The sequence below is a fragment of the Apteryx mantelli genome, unplaced genomic scaffold (genome assembly GCF_036417845.1).
Source record: "Apteryx mantelli isolate bAptMan1 unplaced genomic scaffold, bAptMan1.hap1 HAP1_SCAFFOLD_33, whole genome shotgun sequence".
Lineage (NCBI taxonomy): Eukaryota > Metazoa > Chordata > Aves > Apterygiformes > Apterygidae > Apteryx > Apteryx mantelli.
This window is the reverse complement of record NW_027118682.1, coordinates 4,571,074-4,589,262: the sequence shown is the minus strand read 5'-3', so window position 1 is coordinate 4,589,262 and position 18,189 is coordinate 4,571,074.

The following is an 18,189-nucleotide window of genomic DNA, read 5'->3' as shown; positions in this document are numbered from 1 at the left end:
TGCTCCTGGTCCATCACCTGTAGAGGCAGAAGTTACCTCACTTTCATCTTTATGATCATGAGTCTCCTACTCTCCTATGAGCTTCTGAGAAACAACTAATCTCATAAAAATGTCCCCAGCCATCAGCTTCCTGGTGACCTACCAGCTGATCAGATACAACTGACCTCATATTCACCTGCCAAGCCAATGGGCCTGCTGCTGGTCTTTCATCTTCCCTTAGGGAAATGACCTCAGCATGTTTTTGGCTTCCATCCAGTCAGGTATTCATGCAGCAATGACCTCAGAATCATCACCTGAGCCACGTGCCTGCTGCTGACCTATCAGAGGCTGAGACAGAGGTGATCTCACAGTCACTATCCAGGCCACATAACTGTTTCTGACCCATCAGCTACTCAGTTCTGAATGACCTCACAATCACCATCCTAGCCCTGTGCTGCTTGGCGGCCTATCAGGTCCTCAGGCAGAAGTGACCTCACAAACAATTGCCCCAAGCATTAGTCAAGTGCTGGCACATCAGCTGCTCAGATAGAGGTGACCTTACAATCATCTACCAAGCCCACGTGGCTGCTGATGGCCTTTCAGCTTCTCTGATGGACAAGGTTTGTGTTCTTGTTTGGGAGGTCACTTCTGACTCAGCCTCTGATAGGCTAGCAGCAGGCTTATGGCTGGGGCATGGGCATGTGAAGTCACTCCTGCCTTAGCAGCTGATAGACCAGCAGCAGGCACATGGCTTGGATGATGATGGCAAGGTTAGTTGTATGTGATCAGCTGAAAGCAGGGGTTTAATTGGCATCCTGGCAGGAGATCCTGGCAAGAATTGCAGAACCTGCAGGCCTCCAGCAACCTAGTGACACCTTGCAAAATGTGCTCAGCTGAGATAGACACCTGAACTGTCAGGTTAGAAATGACTCCCTTAGAGAAGAGAGGAGCATGTGGAAAGGTGAGGAACATAACACTTAGGGGGGGTTGCAGAGTTATTTGCATAAAGCCACCTCAACTTTGCAAGCTGATTCTCAACTATGACCTTTCAAGTATTTCCTGCCAACTTGCAGGAATGTGCTTGAGCATCGGGCAACAATTTTCAGGGTCCAAAAGCAATGCTGTGATTTTCTTTGTTTTCAGCACAAAAAATAAGCTCTGAGCCCTTGAAACATCACTCACTGTTGTATGTGCATCTGGGAGAACTTGTTGTAAGAGGCCAATTCTTTTCTGAAGAAATACTTTGTCTTTGGAAGTTTTCCTTATTTGCCCATTTTGAAAGGTAATGACTGTGGCACTGCTGCTCAAAAGAGTACCTCTGAGTGCTCCGTCATGGCAAGACCATTTCCTTGTTAGCTATGCCAGAGAAAAAAGTCCCACCATGTCAAAACTGCTCTCTGAGGCCTCTTCTTGGCTATCAGCCCCTGGATGTCTTGTTTCAGGGCCTGGGGCAGTGTGCAGTGTGCAGGTTGCAGCAGAGATCTGCAAGGCAGTGAGCCCTTTGGCAGGGAGAGCTCAGCACCCTGCCCTCCCTCCTTCCCCCTTATTTCAGTGGATTGGGGGGGGTTACTTGGATGGTTAATTAAGAGCAAAGAGTTTCTAGGATACTGCCATATTAGAAGAAAAGAGTGTCTGCACCAATTACATTTATTGGTAGTACCCCCCCCCCCATAAGACTTTATTAACAGGAGATAGAGGCAACTACTATGCCTTTACTCTAAGAAAACTTGAGATTGAAAGGTCTCAGAAGTGTTATCTTGAGGAAACTCCTCCAGTGAACCCTTTCTGAAAGATGACCTCTTATAATCCAAATATTCTAAGCTGCATATTTATATGTATTTCACAAGAGATCTGGGCTATCTTATGTCTTTGGTTAAACATGGGACAGGAAAGCCCAAATCAAATAAGGGAGGGAAATCATGGAGAATATATATATTAAAAAAAAAAGAAAGAAAAAGAAAAAAAAAGAAAAGACAAAGCATTCTGTAAACATTTAAATTTATTTCACTTTTCTTTGTATTTCCCAGCACCTGTGAATTACCTTTGATATTAGCTTCCATGGGTTTTCTTTCTCAGATAGCCTATATTTCAACTGCAGAAGATGGTGCTTCTGAGTCCTTGGTTTTATGCTTTCCAATTTTAGTTGTATAAAGAAGTTACCATCAAACAAAAATGCATGTTTTTTTGCTTCATACACTGTCATTCTAAAAGTAGTACAGACCTACATTAACTTTGGATCAGTATACCTGTTATTGAAAATTAAGCTCACCGGCCACCATAACAGAGTCCGACCCTAGGTTCCCGCAGAAGTTTGAAGTCAGACCAGAACAAAATAAATTTTAATTACACGCGTGCAATAATTACAGCTCGAGCTGGGTGCCTCCAGAGAGGGACCCTAAACAAAGAAATTCCTGGGCTATTATACCCTTACAATCTAAGTTCCCTACCTCTTATGCAATAGTTTGGACCAATAGTAATAGTTAGATCTGGGGTCTTCCCCTTCTTCATTGTGCTCCTTCATTGTCTCTAGCAGGCTGCTTCTTATCCTATTTTCAAGGTTGCAGCTTCTGCTCTTGGTTCTAACTTCTTTATCTTTCCAGCTTGAACCAGCGCTGGGGCCCTCTTTCACATAACTAGGGAATATCTAGGAGAGAGTTCACAGCTTGCAGCCTAAGGCTTCAGCAAATTTAGCTACTAATGCTAAGCAAGTTATGCTAAGCAATCAACTCTAGACAGCTTCAGTCCAATATTCTTTAACAGTCTCCCCTTTGTTTTTATTAAGCATCCCTGCTAATATGTTAAGCAGAGTTCTCCAAGCCTTGCAAGGCGTACTATCACTCTCCATAATCTTATGTGATTGTAATTGTGCTTACAATTTGATTGTAAGCAATAGGCATAGCACGCTTAAACTTAACACAACTACTACTGGGTGCAACATGTGATTATAGAACCCTGTTGTGGTTGGTGGCCATCCCAGAAGAGTCTCTCACCAATGATATTCTCCATCCTTCTTCACTCTTTCCAGGATGTGGTGTATCTCTTCTGTATCATGATGAACAGTGATTAGAGTTTTTTGTCCATTGTTTTGGATGCGTTTTAACAGTTGACACAGGTCATCATGTTGTAGTAGTTTCTTCACCAATGTAAGATTCATTCCGATGCGGGTAGGCAATAAATCTTGACTTAAGGTATAATTAGATTGTAATAATTGATAAGACTGTCACACTATGAAGGTTCGATAGTAACCACTGAGACAGTAACGTAATAAAAAATTATGTTTATTTCCTCACGCAAATTCTTGGATTAGTAACATCCATTAAAATAATGCGATTACTAATTTAGAAAGGTGTGGGAACAAGAGAGAATTCAGGGAGAAAGATAAGGGGGCACACAGGAAAAACAGTACGTGGCAGCCAAAGCACACCACCCTTTTGCAACATGAGTAACGAACTAGCTGGTGAAGGCCAGACAGTTTGTTCCAGCTGCACGGCGGAGGAGGGAGCGATATGGAGGTATCACGGTCCGCCCCTGACCACAGAGGGTTGCATCCCAAAAAATAATTGCTGCTCACAGACTAACTGTTGACCTATAGTACCCCCAGCCTCATTATCCCTGCTTACCATATTAAAAATCATGCCCTTTGCTGCATAATGATATGTAAATAAGGGGGGCATACCCCCAACAACCGCGCAAATGGCAATCTGGCCAATGATGTATGTCTGCCGCACTTCCACATGCCACCTTCAGCAACTATAAAACAGAGGATAGCTCACTAAAGTTTTTGGAAGGGAAGAAAATTGAACTGCCGACCTGTTCACTGGAGATTGCTGATGAGCGAGCCTCCTTCTCCCCTCCCCCAAACAGGGACGCCTCTTTGGTAAGACTTGCGCCTCCGACAAACGTTGGACGTTACCCGGGAAAATATATTATTATTGAAAGCGCTTAATTGTTAGTTTGAGCTCATAGAAAGAAAATTTGTAGCAGCAAGTGCATTTATCAACAGCAATTCTGAACCTGTTGCATCTGTTGCTTTAATAAAATCTTATTCTTTTTACTTTGCGAAACTGTCACAGGGAAGGTCCTCAAACGGGGGGCTCTGGCAGGCAAAAGTAAATTATAAAGATAAGGAAGGGCCTTCCGTCCCTCCCTTTCACGCGACAAAAGGATAACCCCAAACTGTTGATTACTGCGCTATTAATTGGAAGCACTGCTTATCCCTACTTGAAAGCTTTCTTGTTCACTCTCTTAGTGAGAGGACTCTCAACCTCGAGGAGTTACCTTAACCCAGTGTCCCAGGAAAGGGGGGGGGGGGAATACTCACAGTCCAGCCAGAGAAGATGATCAGGTCACGTTCCCGTCCCTGCTCAAACTCTCTTAGCTTCCAAGTCTCTTTTTATACAGCTGGGGCTCTGGGCAGACACTGCTTTTGCTGATTTTTGTGAGTTTCACAGTCACAGGACTGTTTGTTTGTCTGCTTGGGAGGACCCTGCTAGCAAGGTGAGACCACAATACCTCCGTATTGTTTCTTCCCTCCCTGGGGGTCCATGCAGATTCCAGGTGGCAGACTTCTTCAGACTTGTTAATTGTTCCATCCCGCACTCTTGTGCATATCAATCCTTGCGCATATTGGTTGGTAGACGACTTTAGTCCTGTTAACTCCTCTGTTCAACAGCTTTGCGCACATCAGATCTTGTGCATATCAATTGCCAAACTTCAGTCCTGTTAACTCTTCACTCACCCGTCAGGCTCAGTGCCTGATAGGCCAGTGACGGTCCTGTGGCTGCAGTTTGTGGTTGTGAGGTCACTTGTGGCTCAGTGCCTGATAGGCCAGTGCTGGTCCTGTGGCTGCAGTTTGTGGTTGTGATGTCACTTGTGGCTGTGTGCCTGATAGGCCAGTGCTGGTGATGTGGGTGCAGTTTGTGGTTGTGATGTCACTTGTGGCTGAGTGCCTGATAGGCCAGTGCTGGTCCTGTGGCTGCAGTTTGTGGTTGTGAGGTCACTTGTGGCTCAGTGCCTGATAGGCCAGTGCTGGTCATGTGGGTGCTGTTTTTACTTGTCAGGTTACTTCCACCTCAGCACCACATACTGCCACGTTAGGCACATGGCTCCTCTTTGTCGTTGTGAGGTCATTATGCCCCTGTACCTTATAGGGCAGCAGGAAGCACATGGTTTCGATGCAGATTCTCAGTACCTGGCTGAGAGCATAAGAAGGACCTTATTGCCAGCAATAATACTTAAAGACTTAGAAATACCACTCCTGCTCCTCATCACCAGTACCCGAGAGCAAACAAAATGGAACAGATTATTTTATTTGTTTGGCAACCCAGATAGAACACAGCGAGGTTCCCATCTGGTGAGCACTGGCACTGCTCTTGCATGCCTACGTTTACTGGCCGTGGGCTCCCGGAGATCTACTTCAATGGGCACAGCAAATGCCCTGGGTGTGGGAGGACCCGGAAAAGGCAGCCCCACTCTTTTGTACAAGAGTAGAGGGACATCCCATTTGTTAGGGGGATGTTCAAGTATTGTTTCAACAGATATTTCAGCCAGGGGATAGAGAATGGATATTGAAAAAAGGATAGGGAATTGGCAGACTGAGATGATAACCGACAATCTTGCCCACGAGGAGATCCGAATTGGGATTATAATAATACAAATGATTGGGCAGCATGTGAAACGGCATGCCAAAATCTGGTTTTAGCTCTAAGAACTGCAGGGCAAATGGGGGTTATCTCAGAAAAGGTACTAGCGTTAGCAAAAGTCTGAGGAACGCTCGATTTTTGGCATAGTTTGCTTGTGGCAAAGTCTGCTCTTATGCTATAGAGGGATGTCTGTGGAAAATGTTAATGAAAGGCTGGCAGTGAGCCTATTGGTCCAGCAAGCGGCACCAGATATCCATGAGTATTTCAGAAAGCATGCTCCAGGGTGGCAGGGAGAGAATTTACAGAAGATTCACTGTATTACAGCAGCTGGACCTTTACTAGAAACATTTGAGAGCTGTGACAGTATGGGCACACATGTTACATGGTTGAGGGCTCATCTGTCACACAAGAGGAAGATCTCCATTTGGGTTATGTGATGGTTGTCCCTGTGGTCATCTACCAATAATGTCTAGTCAGTGCCCCCATGTACCAACAGCATGTGCTAATGTGCTTTAGGCACCACGTACAGGCAATGCAATGGCTTGTGATGTTCCCGAGCAAGAAACCTGGTCTGAAGGAGCCTCTGGAAATGAGGCAGCAGCCTGTGAGCTGGGGAGCTCTTCAGACAGCTTGAAGGCTGGTCACCTCTTCCAAAATGACCTTTGAAATTATGATTCATGACCAGGCGAACAGGACAGTGCCTGCCCTCACCTTTCCTGCCTTGCGCTCCAGACTGACTTGGGCACAAGTCCATCCTGAGCTGAAAACTCAGCAGTCCCGGGGGTGCAGCAGCGCACCCAGGCTCATCCACCTTGCTGAAGGGCTCGGCTTCTTTTCTCAAGCACGCTCCACACAAACCGAGCTGTGAGGCTCCTTAGGAGTGACTTACATCTCAGTAGCTCTGAAGTCAGGCAGAGGTTAAGGTCTATTTCTGTCTGTGTAGCTAGGTCTGTAATTTAAGCGGAGCAGAAATTATACCCTATTATTAAGTCATCGGTTTGTCTTGGTAGGTGTGTTCTGACACTTTGTCTCCATGTACTATCTATCTGGTTGATACAGTTTTCATCAGTTTACATTTTACATCCTGTTTACATGTGTTTACATGTGTTAGTTTGCATAGATACAGGGTTATTAGTTACATAGCAGCCTATTCTACATGGCTCAATATTCTCATACAAACTTCCTTTTCACAGCACACAGGCAGGCCAGAGAACAACACCAACTCTCATTTATGTTCCACATGTCCACGTAAGGTGGGAGGCTTTTGGAGTCTCCTGGGAAGCTCCATTTACAACATTACTACACAACAGTCCAGCATATGCACAAGTTTTGTTGCTTGCAAATTCAGATGGATGGATAGGTATTGTTTTGAGTTTCCTTTTCTAGTTTCAAGGGCACTTAAGTGAAGATGAAGCACCTGAATGCTGTGCTTTCCCAAGCAACTGGATACTGTTATCACGAGGGCACCCTACCTGAACCTATTAACATTTGCTTAGCCGGAAAACAATACTGAAAACTTTTTTCTGAAGTGTTTTCGGAGTCAAGATTCGCTTGGACCCAGCCTTCCCCACGTTCTCACACACACAGGCTTACTTGACAGATCTGGAAGTTTGCCTAGGGGAATCACTGCAGTGACTTTGAGATGGCTGTTTATATCCTGCGCCCGGTGTATGCAATGAGTGCAATGTAAAAGGCAATCAAGATGTGTTCACTAAAAGCATACCTTCCCACAGTCTGCCACTGCAAAGTAGAGTTGTTACATTGTTCAGCAGAGAAATCAGTTGAGCACTTCAACGCCTTAACTACAGTGTCAGCTCTTGCTTCATAAAGGCCAAAGCTTGAAAAATTACAAAGCTCAATCCCATCTTGTGTTTCAGCGACTTTAGGAAGACAACAACTACCTCGATTTCCATCAGCAGACTTCAGGAGGAGTACAGCCTTCACTTTCCAGGCTTCTGAGAGTTGGCCTTAAAGGAAGGTGTTTAAAAGATGAAACAGGTTACTCTCCAGCTGATGATGTCTTCCTGAACATGGAAACACAAACCCTAACTGGATGCGTTTACCATCAAAGGCTTTGAAAGTGCTTAACTTGGATACTGTTGGTAAATTCCTTCTAAAACTGAATACTGAAATTCCAGCATGTCAAGAGTTTCTGGCATCAAAGCGGGTCCCTTTTCTCACAGAAGGCTCCAGTAGTTCCGGGCTAAGCCCCCAGGTCAGGGGTCAGTGCTGGCCCTGGAAACAGTCCTCCATTTCCTCAGGATGGGGGGAGCCATGTCGCTCTCTGATGTCCAGTAGCCAAGGTGCAAAGGTTCCACCTTATCTTTCCAAAGAGGATGAGAAAAAAATGGATTTAGGATATAACAATTAACGTAGGCCTCCTCAAAGAGTTCAAAGCCCTTCAGCCCAAGTAGCACTACCTCAAACATTGACATCTTTGAGGCTCTACCTGAAGCCTTTCTTGCACTTCCTTCAAATGACATCATCAAATATCACCACTCATGCTGTCCTGCTATCTAAAGCCTTGCAGCTTCTCCACAAACTTTTGCTGCTTCCCCACAGTCCATCTGCCTCCTCCCATTTCCACTTCATATCTTTACCAGTTCACTAAACTCAGTCTACTAGTCCATGGATCTGATCTATCTCCAGATAGACAAGCAGGGCTTGAGAGCAAAGCCTTTCATTCCTTCTTAAAAAGTTGCAAGTTATTGGATTTTGTCTCCCAGAATTGGTTGGCAATAGCTGAGGAGAAAGGGTAAAGGTGGGAGGAAGAAAAGGTATTCTGCATTTCCAGATAATACTTAAATACCAACTAGCAAAGCTAACCTACTGTTGTTTAGAAGAGAATGTCAATGAAGAAAGCAGCAAAACATTTGAAGGTTTTGGTTTCCTTAATTGCAGTACTTTTACCCTTATTGAAAGAGAAGAATTTAAAGTTCTGTTTCATCATGCTGTGAATTGAGTTTTGCTGATGATAGAGAATATATACAGCTAACTCTTAAATCTTCAGCTATTGTGCCCATAAAGGGAAACACCTGGTCTTTCAAGCAAAAGATTACAATTGACTTCTAACAGATAACCCTCTCCTGCTTATACACTAATCAAGGTCACATGTACAGGAAACACTCAAAGACAACAAAACCCCAAAGCACCTTTTTAAACCAGGACACTTTTGGAGTAGACTTTCCTTTGATCACACAAGTCACTAAGCCTTTAACTATGGCAAGGGATTCCCTCTACCTTGAATCTCCATATAGTCTGCATTTTAAAAATTCTTAAGAAATGGCTTTTTACTACTACTATAAAAGCTCAGTGTTGGCAGAAGTTTTTCAAGCACACAAATGTATTGATGCCTCAGTTTACCTAAAGATAAATTCAACAGAACCCATGTCCTAGGTTAAAGGAAGGCAAAGAAACCCCATCCTTGCCTCTATTTATATATTTTCTGTTGGGGGGGGGGTTCTTTTTGAATAGCCTACTGTAAAACACAGGGGCAGCAGAATTTTACATTAAACTATTTAGAGTTTATGCCTAACCTCTCCAAAGAAATCCAATTGCTCTTAAAGAATCAATTCTAAAAGTCCAATGGTAGAGAGCCCAGTTAAGAGCCACCAGTGCCAACAACTTACATATTATGCCAATGGATTAAGTATTGCCACCATTTAGACTCTCTACAAGAGCAGGGAGGAGAATGCTTCACAGTCAGGCACTTGCTCCTCCTCTGCAGTAGATTCCTGGGCAGAATGTTGCTCATCATCATCAGCGGAGGATGGGGAATTGCTGCTGTAGACTGCGTGTTTCCATCTGCAAGCATGTCAAAGGCAATAACAAAAACAAGATTAGGTCACACTAAGTCAAAAATCAAGTGCAGTCTACCCCAGAAGGTACTGTGAGATCTATGACGTTTCCAGCCCATTATATGTATTTGTCGTGCATCTGATTCCAAACTGCATTACATGTTCTTCCTTGGGAAAGCAAAATTCCATCTTTGTTGGGAAATTAAAAAAGAAAAAAAGCACATAGTACTTACATGCACCTTGATTTTGGCATATGATAGGCCAGAGCCTTGCAAAGTAACTGTATTTGTGAATCTATTGCCCCGATTTCCCCTGAACTTCGTATTCACAGCTGTTACCAAAAACAGCAGGACAAGTCAAGAAGGGAGCTCCTGAGAGAGCTTCAGTTAATTACGATGCATACAGGATGATAATTATGATGCATACAAGTTTGGGCTTGAACCTTTTTATAGGTTTTTATTCCCCTTGTTCAAGTCTTGCACAGGCTGCGGAACATGGGCGAGGTACTGCCTTCACGAGGTATTGCATAATTACCCCTCTTCCTCAAGGCATGATCAGCTCAACTACTGCAACATCCTCTTCTGTCCTGAAGTACAGCCTTGCCCCACTCACATCCATTCAGAAAGTTGCTCTAAAGATCATCTTCTGAACTTATTCCCTTCATCACAAAGCGCATTCTCCTGAAACCCTTCAAGTGTCTTCTCTCACAGCAAACAGAGTTGCTAAGGCCTTTCATGAATTACCCTCCTTCCTACATTATTTCCCACTGAGTGCCCAGAAAACAGCTCTGAATTCTGAGCCGGCCCTGACAGCACCTCTCACTGACTAAGCCCTCAATACAAAAGTGCAGAAGCATGTTCTCTTCTCACCTGCCACCTTCACGCTTGGGAGAAGTTTTTCATATGCACCTGGCAGTCTTCCTTACCTCCTGAAAATTCTTGCTGGGCTGCTCAAAACCCATGAAAACTCTCAGGCTACTGCTGCAGTGAGAGCAGTGCTCATCATTCAGAGTAGGACTGTGCATTTCCTTGTATTCCCACCTCTTGACAGCCATCTCTTGCCTTTTCTCTTGTGCTCGGTTATAAGCATTTGGGAAAAGGACTGGTTTTGTTTGCTGACTCTCTGTCCGGAGCTTACCAGCAGGGCCCTGGAGTCCCTGACTATGGTTTGTAAGCGCTAAGGCTATACAGAAATGTGAATAGATTAAAAAAATACCCAGTAGTTCAACTCATTTCAGCTGTTTCAGAGGAGGCTTTTGGCCAGAACACAGTAAAGAAAATTGAAAGCCAGAACTAATCTGCACTGCCATCTTGAGTGACAGCGATTTCCTCATCAGTTCTCCTCGGGAGTACGTATCCAAGTTTTCCCAATGACAAGAAACAAGAAGGGTCAGTCACAAACATGCAGAAAATCTGACGTATGCACACTTGGTGCCTACACAGTAACTTTATCAAGGCTCTGCATGGACACAAAAGATGAGCATGCAGTTCTACGATGCAGAAAGCAAGGAAGCATTGCTGGAATCCAACCATCTAGTTTTACCTATTTTCACAAGAGGCACATTCTGCTTTAGGCCTATATCTGTCAGTCTAAGAGAGATGAGAAAATGGATGCATATTTTAAGACAAGAAGAAAACCTGTACTTTTAAATTTAGTTCATGGCCTACTTTGTCTCTCTGTTAATATGTTGATTCATGGCCCAGGACAAGGTTTTTTTAAAAAAAAAAACACCCAAGACATCCACAGAGATTCCTGAAGTATATGAATTTATCTTTGCTTTTTATCCTAGAGTTCACAGAATCACAGAATGGTTGAGGTCGGAGGGGACCTCTGGAGATCATCTAGTCCGACCCTCCTGCTCAGGAAGGGTCACTTAGCACATGTTGCCCAGGACTGTGTCCAGATGGCTTGAATATCTCCGAGGAAGGAGCCAACCACAGCAGGCATTGCCCACACCAAGGCACCTAGGACAGGAGCCTGGAAGGTCTTGAAGGTGCTGAGCTTCAAAGGGAGCTGAGCTGACAACACAAGGGCAAACAGATGACAACACGAATCGGGCAATCGGAACACCATGGTGTGCGTTCGACTGGCTGCAATATGGCTGTTGGCATCCAAGTGTGCTTAAGGAAGGCAAAGTGTTGTTAAGAGAAAAAGCACGAGTCAACTTTCAAGGACAATTAGATGTACGGGGCTGCCAGGTTATGGGGGACAGTGCAGACAGCTTCCTAACACTCACTGCTGAGCACGAAGCCCGAACTCTGACAAACAGGCCTTTCGAATATCCTGTGAAAGTTCATGAGCACGGAAGCAAGGCAGCTGCTAGGGGTTTCATGTCGAGACTCCACACTGGACCAAATTAGGCCCCTAATTCCAGCACCTACTCAAAAATAATTACAAAACCCATATATCTCCATAATAACGTCAGACACGTAAAAAGAAGTACTTGTGAACTATTCTTTAAATAACAAACAGGATTAAAAAAAAACTCTTTGGGGCAATAGTAAATGTGTACACATGACATTCTTATAAAGTGCAGGATACAGAAGAAAATTGTTTGTCAGCAAACCAGTTTAACCTGACCTCTCTGCAGGGCACAGTTCAGGACACCCTCACAAGTTACATACCTCCAATTTTCTAGAGAAGGTCCAGAAAAGAAACTACCTTGATAAAAACAGTGGAACGGGCCTTGTCCAGAAAAGATGTCATTTGCTTACTTGGTTTGGAAGCTCTGCCATCATAAAACAAACAAACAAGAAAACAAAAAAACCCACACACACATACACCGAAGAGTTACAAAGGGATTATTTCAGAGTCTTGTCTAAACTCTACCTTAATTTAAGTAAAGGGCTCCTAAGGGTGCACAAGGAATTTATCTTCCACCGTTACTGCAAACGGCAGGACACTACAAAGGTCACCCCTAGGAGAAGGGAGTTCAGACTACGCCGAAAACAGCCACTGGCACACTGAAGGCTCTCATTCACTTTCAACATGCATTTTCCCTTTCACAAAAACCTTACAAAGCCACTTCAGCCAGTAACTAGCCAGGAGGGTTGTTTCCCCCAACCCCCTTTTTTTTCTTTCTTTCCAGAGAGAGCTTGTTGTATTCTACAGCTTCTGACAGAAGCTATATTAGCATAAATGCTCCAGCTGATTTAGACTTCCTCGACCAAAAGATCTTAGACTTTTGGCTGAAATGCTCTCGCTGCTGCCCATGGGGAGAGGCACAGAGCCAGAAAACAATGCCTGCAGTCCAGGGCACTCTGCTGACGTGGGCATCTCTCCTGCTGGCACTAGAAATAGTGTATCCCGTCACATTCACTCCGCACAGATTATATCCTACCTAGGGCTAGCCCCACGACACCTCCTCGGGCCCCTGGCTGCACAGCTGGTCACCAAGGGAAAGAATGGGGGAAAAGCCTCACCATTTCAGCAACAATGGGTTAGTAGAAGCAGCAGAGTTTTCCAAGGCACCTGACACCTAAGAACAAGAACGCCCATTAATTACTTGAATAAGGCGTAACTCCTGATTTTCTCTTCCCTGCTCGAGTCTGGCCAGGGTCCTCCACACGTGGCTCAATGCTGAGGAAAGAACAGGCACAACAGGGTTGGGCAGCCACAGGCAAGTCTCTCGCAGACCGAGTGCCCTGCACAGGGCCCTGACTCCCAACATTACCTTTCAGCTCCCAAAGTTCTCCCTTCCAAGCACCTCGCAGATCATCTCCCACAGAAACATGGGAAGGTGTCTCGAGGGGCAGCTACTGCCACCGCTGCAGCATCTCAGCAACCCCACACACCTTGCCCAGCCAACAGCCCGCTCACACACAGCTACTTCTCCCACCACTGCGTCCCCGTCCTCTTTCTCACAGGCCTTCCAGTAACACCCCCTTTGAGCACCCAAGGTTGCTGGTGTTACTGGCAACAGCATACTGCCCCGGCCTAGACGTAAAGCTTGCTGCCTTCCTCAAGGAAAGCAACACGCTAAAGGTTACAAAGCCATCTCAGATCATAAGCAAACATGTAAATCACTACCTCTGTAAGCTCCAGAAAAAGAACAGAACACCTAGGACAGGAAAGAAAAGACAAAAGCAACTCAGACACTCACTGAAATAACATCCTGCTAAAGCAGGGCTCAGGATATATAGGTCTTTCAGTAAGTCTCAGCTGCACACTTCCTCACGAGGAACAAGGCATCACAACAACAAACTGCACCCACATCACCAGCACTGGCCTAGCAGGCACTCAGCCACAAGTGACATCACAACCACAAACTGCACCCACATCACCAGCACTGGCCTATCAGGCACTGAGCCACAAATGACATCACAACCACAAACTGCACCCACATCACCAGCACTGGCCTATCAGGCACTGAGCCACAACTGACATCACAACCACAAACTGCAGCCACATCACCAGCACTGGCCTATCAGGCACTGAGCCACAACTGACATCACAACCACAAACTGCAGCCACATCACCAGCACTGGCCTATCAGGCACTCAGCCACAAGTGACATCACAAACACAAACTCCACCCACAGGAACAGAACTGGCCTATCAGGCACTCAGCCACAAGTGACCTCACAACCACAAACTGCACCCACAGGACCAGCACTGGCCTATCAGGCACTGAGCCACAACTGACATCACAACCACAAACTGCAGCCACATCACCAGCACTGGCCTATCAGGCACTCAGCCACAATTGACATCACAACCACAAACTGCACACACAACACCAGCACTGGCCTTTCAGGCACTCAGCCACAAGTGACATCACAACCACAAACTGCAGCCACATCACCAGCACTGGCCTATCAGGCACTCAGCCACTAGTGACATCACAACCACAAACTGCAGCCACATCACCAGCACTGGCCTAGCAGGTATTGAGCCACAAGTGACATCACAAACACAAACTGCACCCACATCACCAGCACTGGCCTATCAGGCACTCAGCCACAAGTGACATCACAACCACAAACTGCAGCCACATCACCAGCACTGGACTACCAGGAACTGAGCCACAAGTGACATCACAACCACAAACTGCAGCCACATCACCAGCAATGGCCTATCAGGCACTCAGCCACAAGTGACATCACAACCGCAAACTGCAGCCACATCACCAGCACTGGCCTATCAGGCACTGAGCCACAAGTGACATCACAACCACAAACTGCAGCCACATCACCAGCACTGGCCTATCAGGCACTCAGCCACAAGTGACATCACAACCACAAACTGCAGCCACATCACCAGCACTGGCCTATCAGGCACTGAGCCACAGGTGACATCACAAACACAAACTGCAGCCACATCAACAGCACTGGCCTATCAGGCACTCAGCCACAAGTGACATCACAACCACAAACTGCAGCCACATCACCAGCACTGGCCTATCAGGCACTCAGGCACAAGTGACATCACAAGCACAAACTGCAGCCACATCACTACCACTGGCCTATCAGGCACTCAGCCACAGGTGACAACACAACCACAAACTCCACCCACATCACCAGCACTGGCCTATCAGACACTGAGACACAACTGACATCACAACCACAAACTGCAGCCACATCACCAGCACTGGCCTAGCAGGCACTGAGCTACAAGTGACATCACAACCACAAACTGCAGCCACATCACCAGCACTGGCCTATCAGGCACTGAGCCACAAGTGACATCACAACCACAAACTGCACCCACATCACCAGCACTGGCCTATCAGGCACTCAGCCACAAGTGACATCACAACCACAAACTCCACCCACATCACCAGCACTGGCCTAGCAGGTATTGAGCCACAAGTGACATCACAACCACAAACTGCACCCACAGGACCAGCACTGGCCTATCAGGCACTCAGCCACAAGTGACATCACAACCACAAACTGCAGCCACATCACCAGCACTGGCCTATCAGGCACTGAGCTACAGCTGATATCACAAACACAAACTGCAGCCACATCACCAGCACTGGCCTATCAGGCACTCAGCCACAAGTGACATCACAAACTGCACCCACATCACCAGCACTGGCCTATCAGGCACTCAGCCACAAGTGACATCACAAACACAAACCGCAGCCACATCACCAGCACTGGCCTATCAGGCACTCAGCCACAAGTGACATCTAACCACAAACTGCAGCCACATCACCAGCACTGGCCTAGCAGGTATTGAGCCACAAGGGAACATCACAACCACATACTGCAGCCACATCACCAGCACTGGCCTATCAGGCACTGAGCTACAGCTGATATCACAAACACAAACTGCAGCCACATCACCAGCACTGGCCTATCAGGCACTCAGCCACAAGTGACATCACAAACTGCACCCACATCACCAGCACTGGCCTCTCAGGCACTGAGCCACAGGTGACATCTCAAACACAAACTCCAACCACAGCACCAGCACTGGCCTATCAGGCACTCAGCCACAAGTGACATCACAACCACAAACTCCACCCACAGGACCAGCACTGGCCTATCAGGCACTGAGCCACAGGTGACATCACAACCACAAACTCCACCCACATCACCAGCACTGGCCTATCAGGCACTGAGCCACAAGTGACATCACAGCCACAAACTGCACCCACATCACCAGCACTGGCCTATCAGGCACTCAGCCACAACTGACATCACAAACACAAACTGCAGCCACGTGACCAGAACTGCCTATCAGTCACTGAGCCACAAGTGACATCACAAACACAAACTGCAGCCACATCACCAGCACTGGCCTATCAGGCACTGAGCCACAAGTGACATCACAAACACAAACTGCAGCCACATCACCAGCACTGGCCTATCAGGCACTGAGCCACAAGTGACATCACAAACACAAACTGCAGCCCCATAACCAGCACTGGCCTATCAGGCACTCAGCCACAAGTGACATCACAACCACAAACTCCACCCAAATCACCAGCACTGGCCTATCAGGCACTCAGCCACAAGTGACATCACAACCACAAACTGCAGCCACATCACCAGCACTGGCCTATCAGGCACTCAGCCACAAGTGACTTCACAACCACAAACTGCAGTCACATCAACAGCACTGGCCTATCAGGCAATGAGCCACAAGTGACATCACAACCACAAACCGCAGCCCCATAACCAGCACTGGCCTACCAGGCACTCAGCCACAAGTGACATCACAACCACAAACTGCAGCCACATCACCAGCACTGGCCTATCAGGCACTGAGCCACAACTGACATCACAACCACAATCTCCACCCACATCACCAGCACTGACCTATCAGGCACTCAGCCACAAGTGACCTCACAACCACAAACTGCACACACATCACCACCACTGGCCTATCAGTCACTGAGCCACAAGTGACATCACAAACACAAACTGCACCCACATCACTACCACTGGCCTATCAGGCACTCAGCCACAACTGACATCACAACCACAAACTCCACCCACAGGAACAGAACTGGCCTATCAGGCACTCAGCAACAAGTGACATCACAAAAACAAACTGCACCCACATCACCAGCACTGGCCTATCAGGCACTCAGCCACAAGTGACCTCACAACCACAAACTGCACCCACATCACCAGCACTGGCCTATCAGGCACTGAGCCACAACTGACATCACAACCACAAACTGCAGCCACATCACCAGCACTGGCCTATCAGGCACTCAGCCACAAGTGACATCACAACCACAAACTCCACCCACATCACCAGCACTGGCCTATCAGGCACTGAGCCACAGGTGACATCACAACCACAAACTGCAGCCACATCACCACCACTGGCCTATCAGGCACTGAGCCACAACTGACATCACAACCACAAACTGCAGCCACATCACCAGCACTGGCCTAGCAGGTATTGAGCCACAAGTGACATCACAACCACAAACTGCACCCACATCACCAGCACTGGCCTATCAGGCACTCAGCCACAAGTGACATCACAAACACAAACTGCAGCCACAGGAACAGCACTGGCCTATCAGGCACTGAGACACAACTGACATCACAACCACAAACTGCACCCACATCACTACCACTGGCCTATCAGGCACTCAGCTACAACTGACATCACAACCACAAACTCCACCCACAACACCAGCACTGGCCTATCAGGCACTCAGCCACAAGTGACATCACAACCACAAACTGCACCCACATCACCAGCACTGGCCTCTCAGGCACTCAGCCACTAGTGACATCACAACCACAAACTGCAGCCACATCACCAGCACTGGACTACCAGGAACTGAGCCACAAGTGACATCATAACCGCAAACTGCAGCCACATCACCAGCACTGGCCTATCAGGCACTGAGCTACAAGTGACATCACAACCACAAACTGCAGCCACATCACCAGCACTGGCCTATCAGGCACTCAGCCACAAGTGACATCACAAACACAAACTGCAGCCACATCACCAGCACTGGCCAATCAGGCACTGAGCTACAGCTGATATCACAAACACAAACTGCAGCCACATCACCAGCACTGGCCTATCAGGCACTCAGCCACAAGTGACATCACAAACTGCACCCACATCACCAGCACTGGCCTATCAGGCACTCAGCCACAAGTGACATCACAAACACAAACCGCAGCCACATCACCAGCACTGGCCTATCAGGCACTCAGCCACAAGTGACATCTAACCACAAACTGCAGCCACATCACCAGCACTGGCCTAGCAGGTATTGAGCCACAAGGGAACATCACAACCACATACTGCAGCCACATCAGCAGCACTGGCCTCTCAGGCACT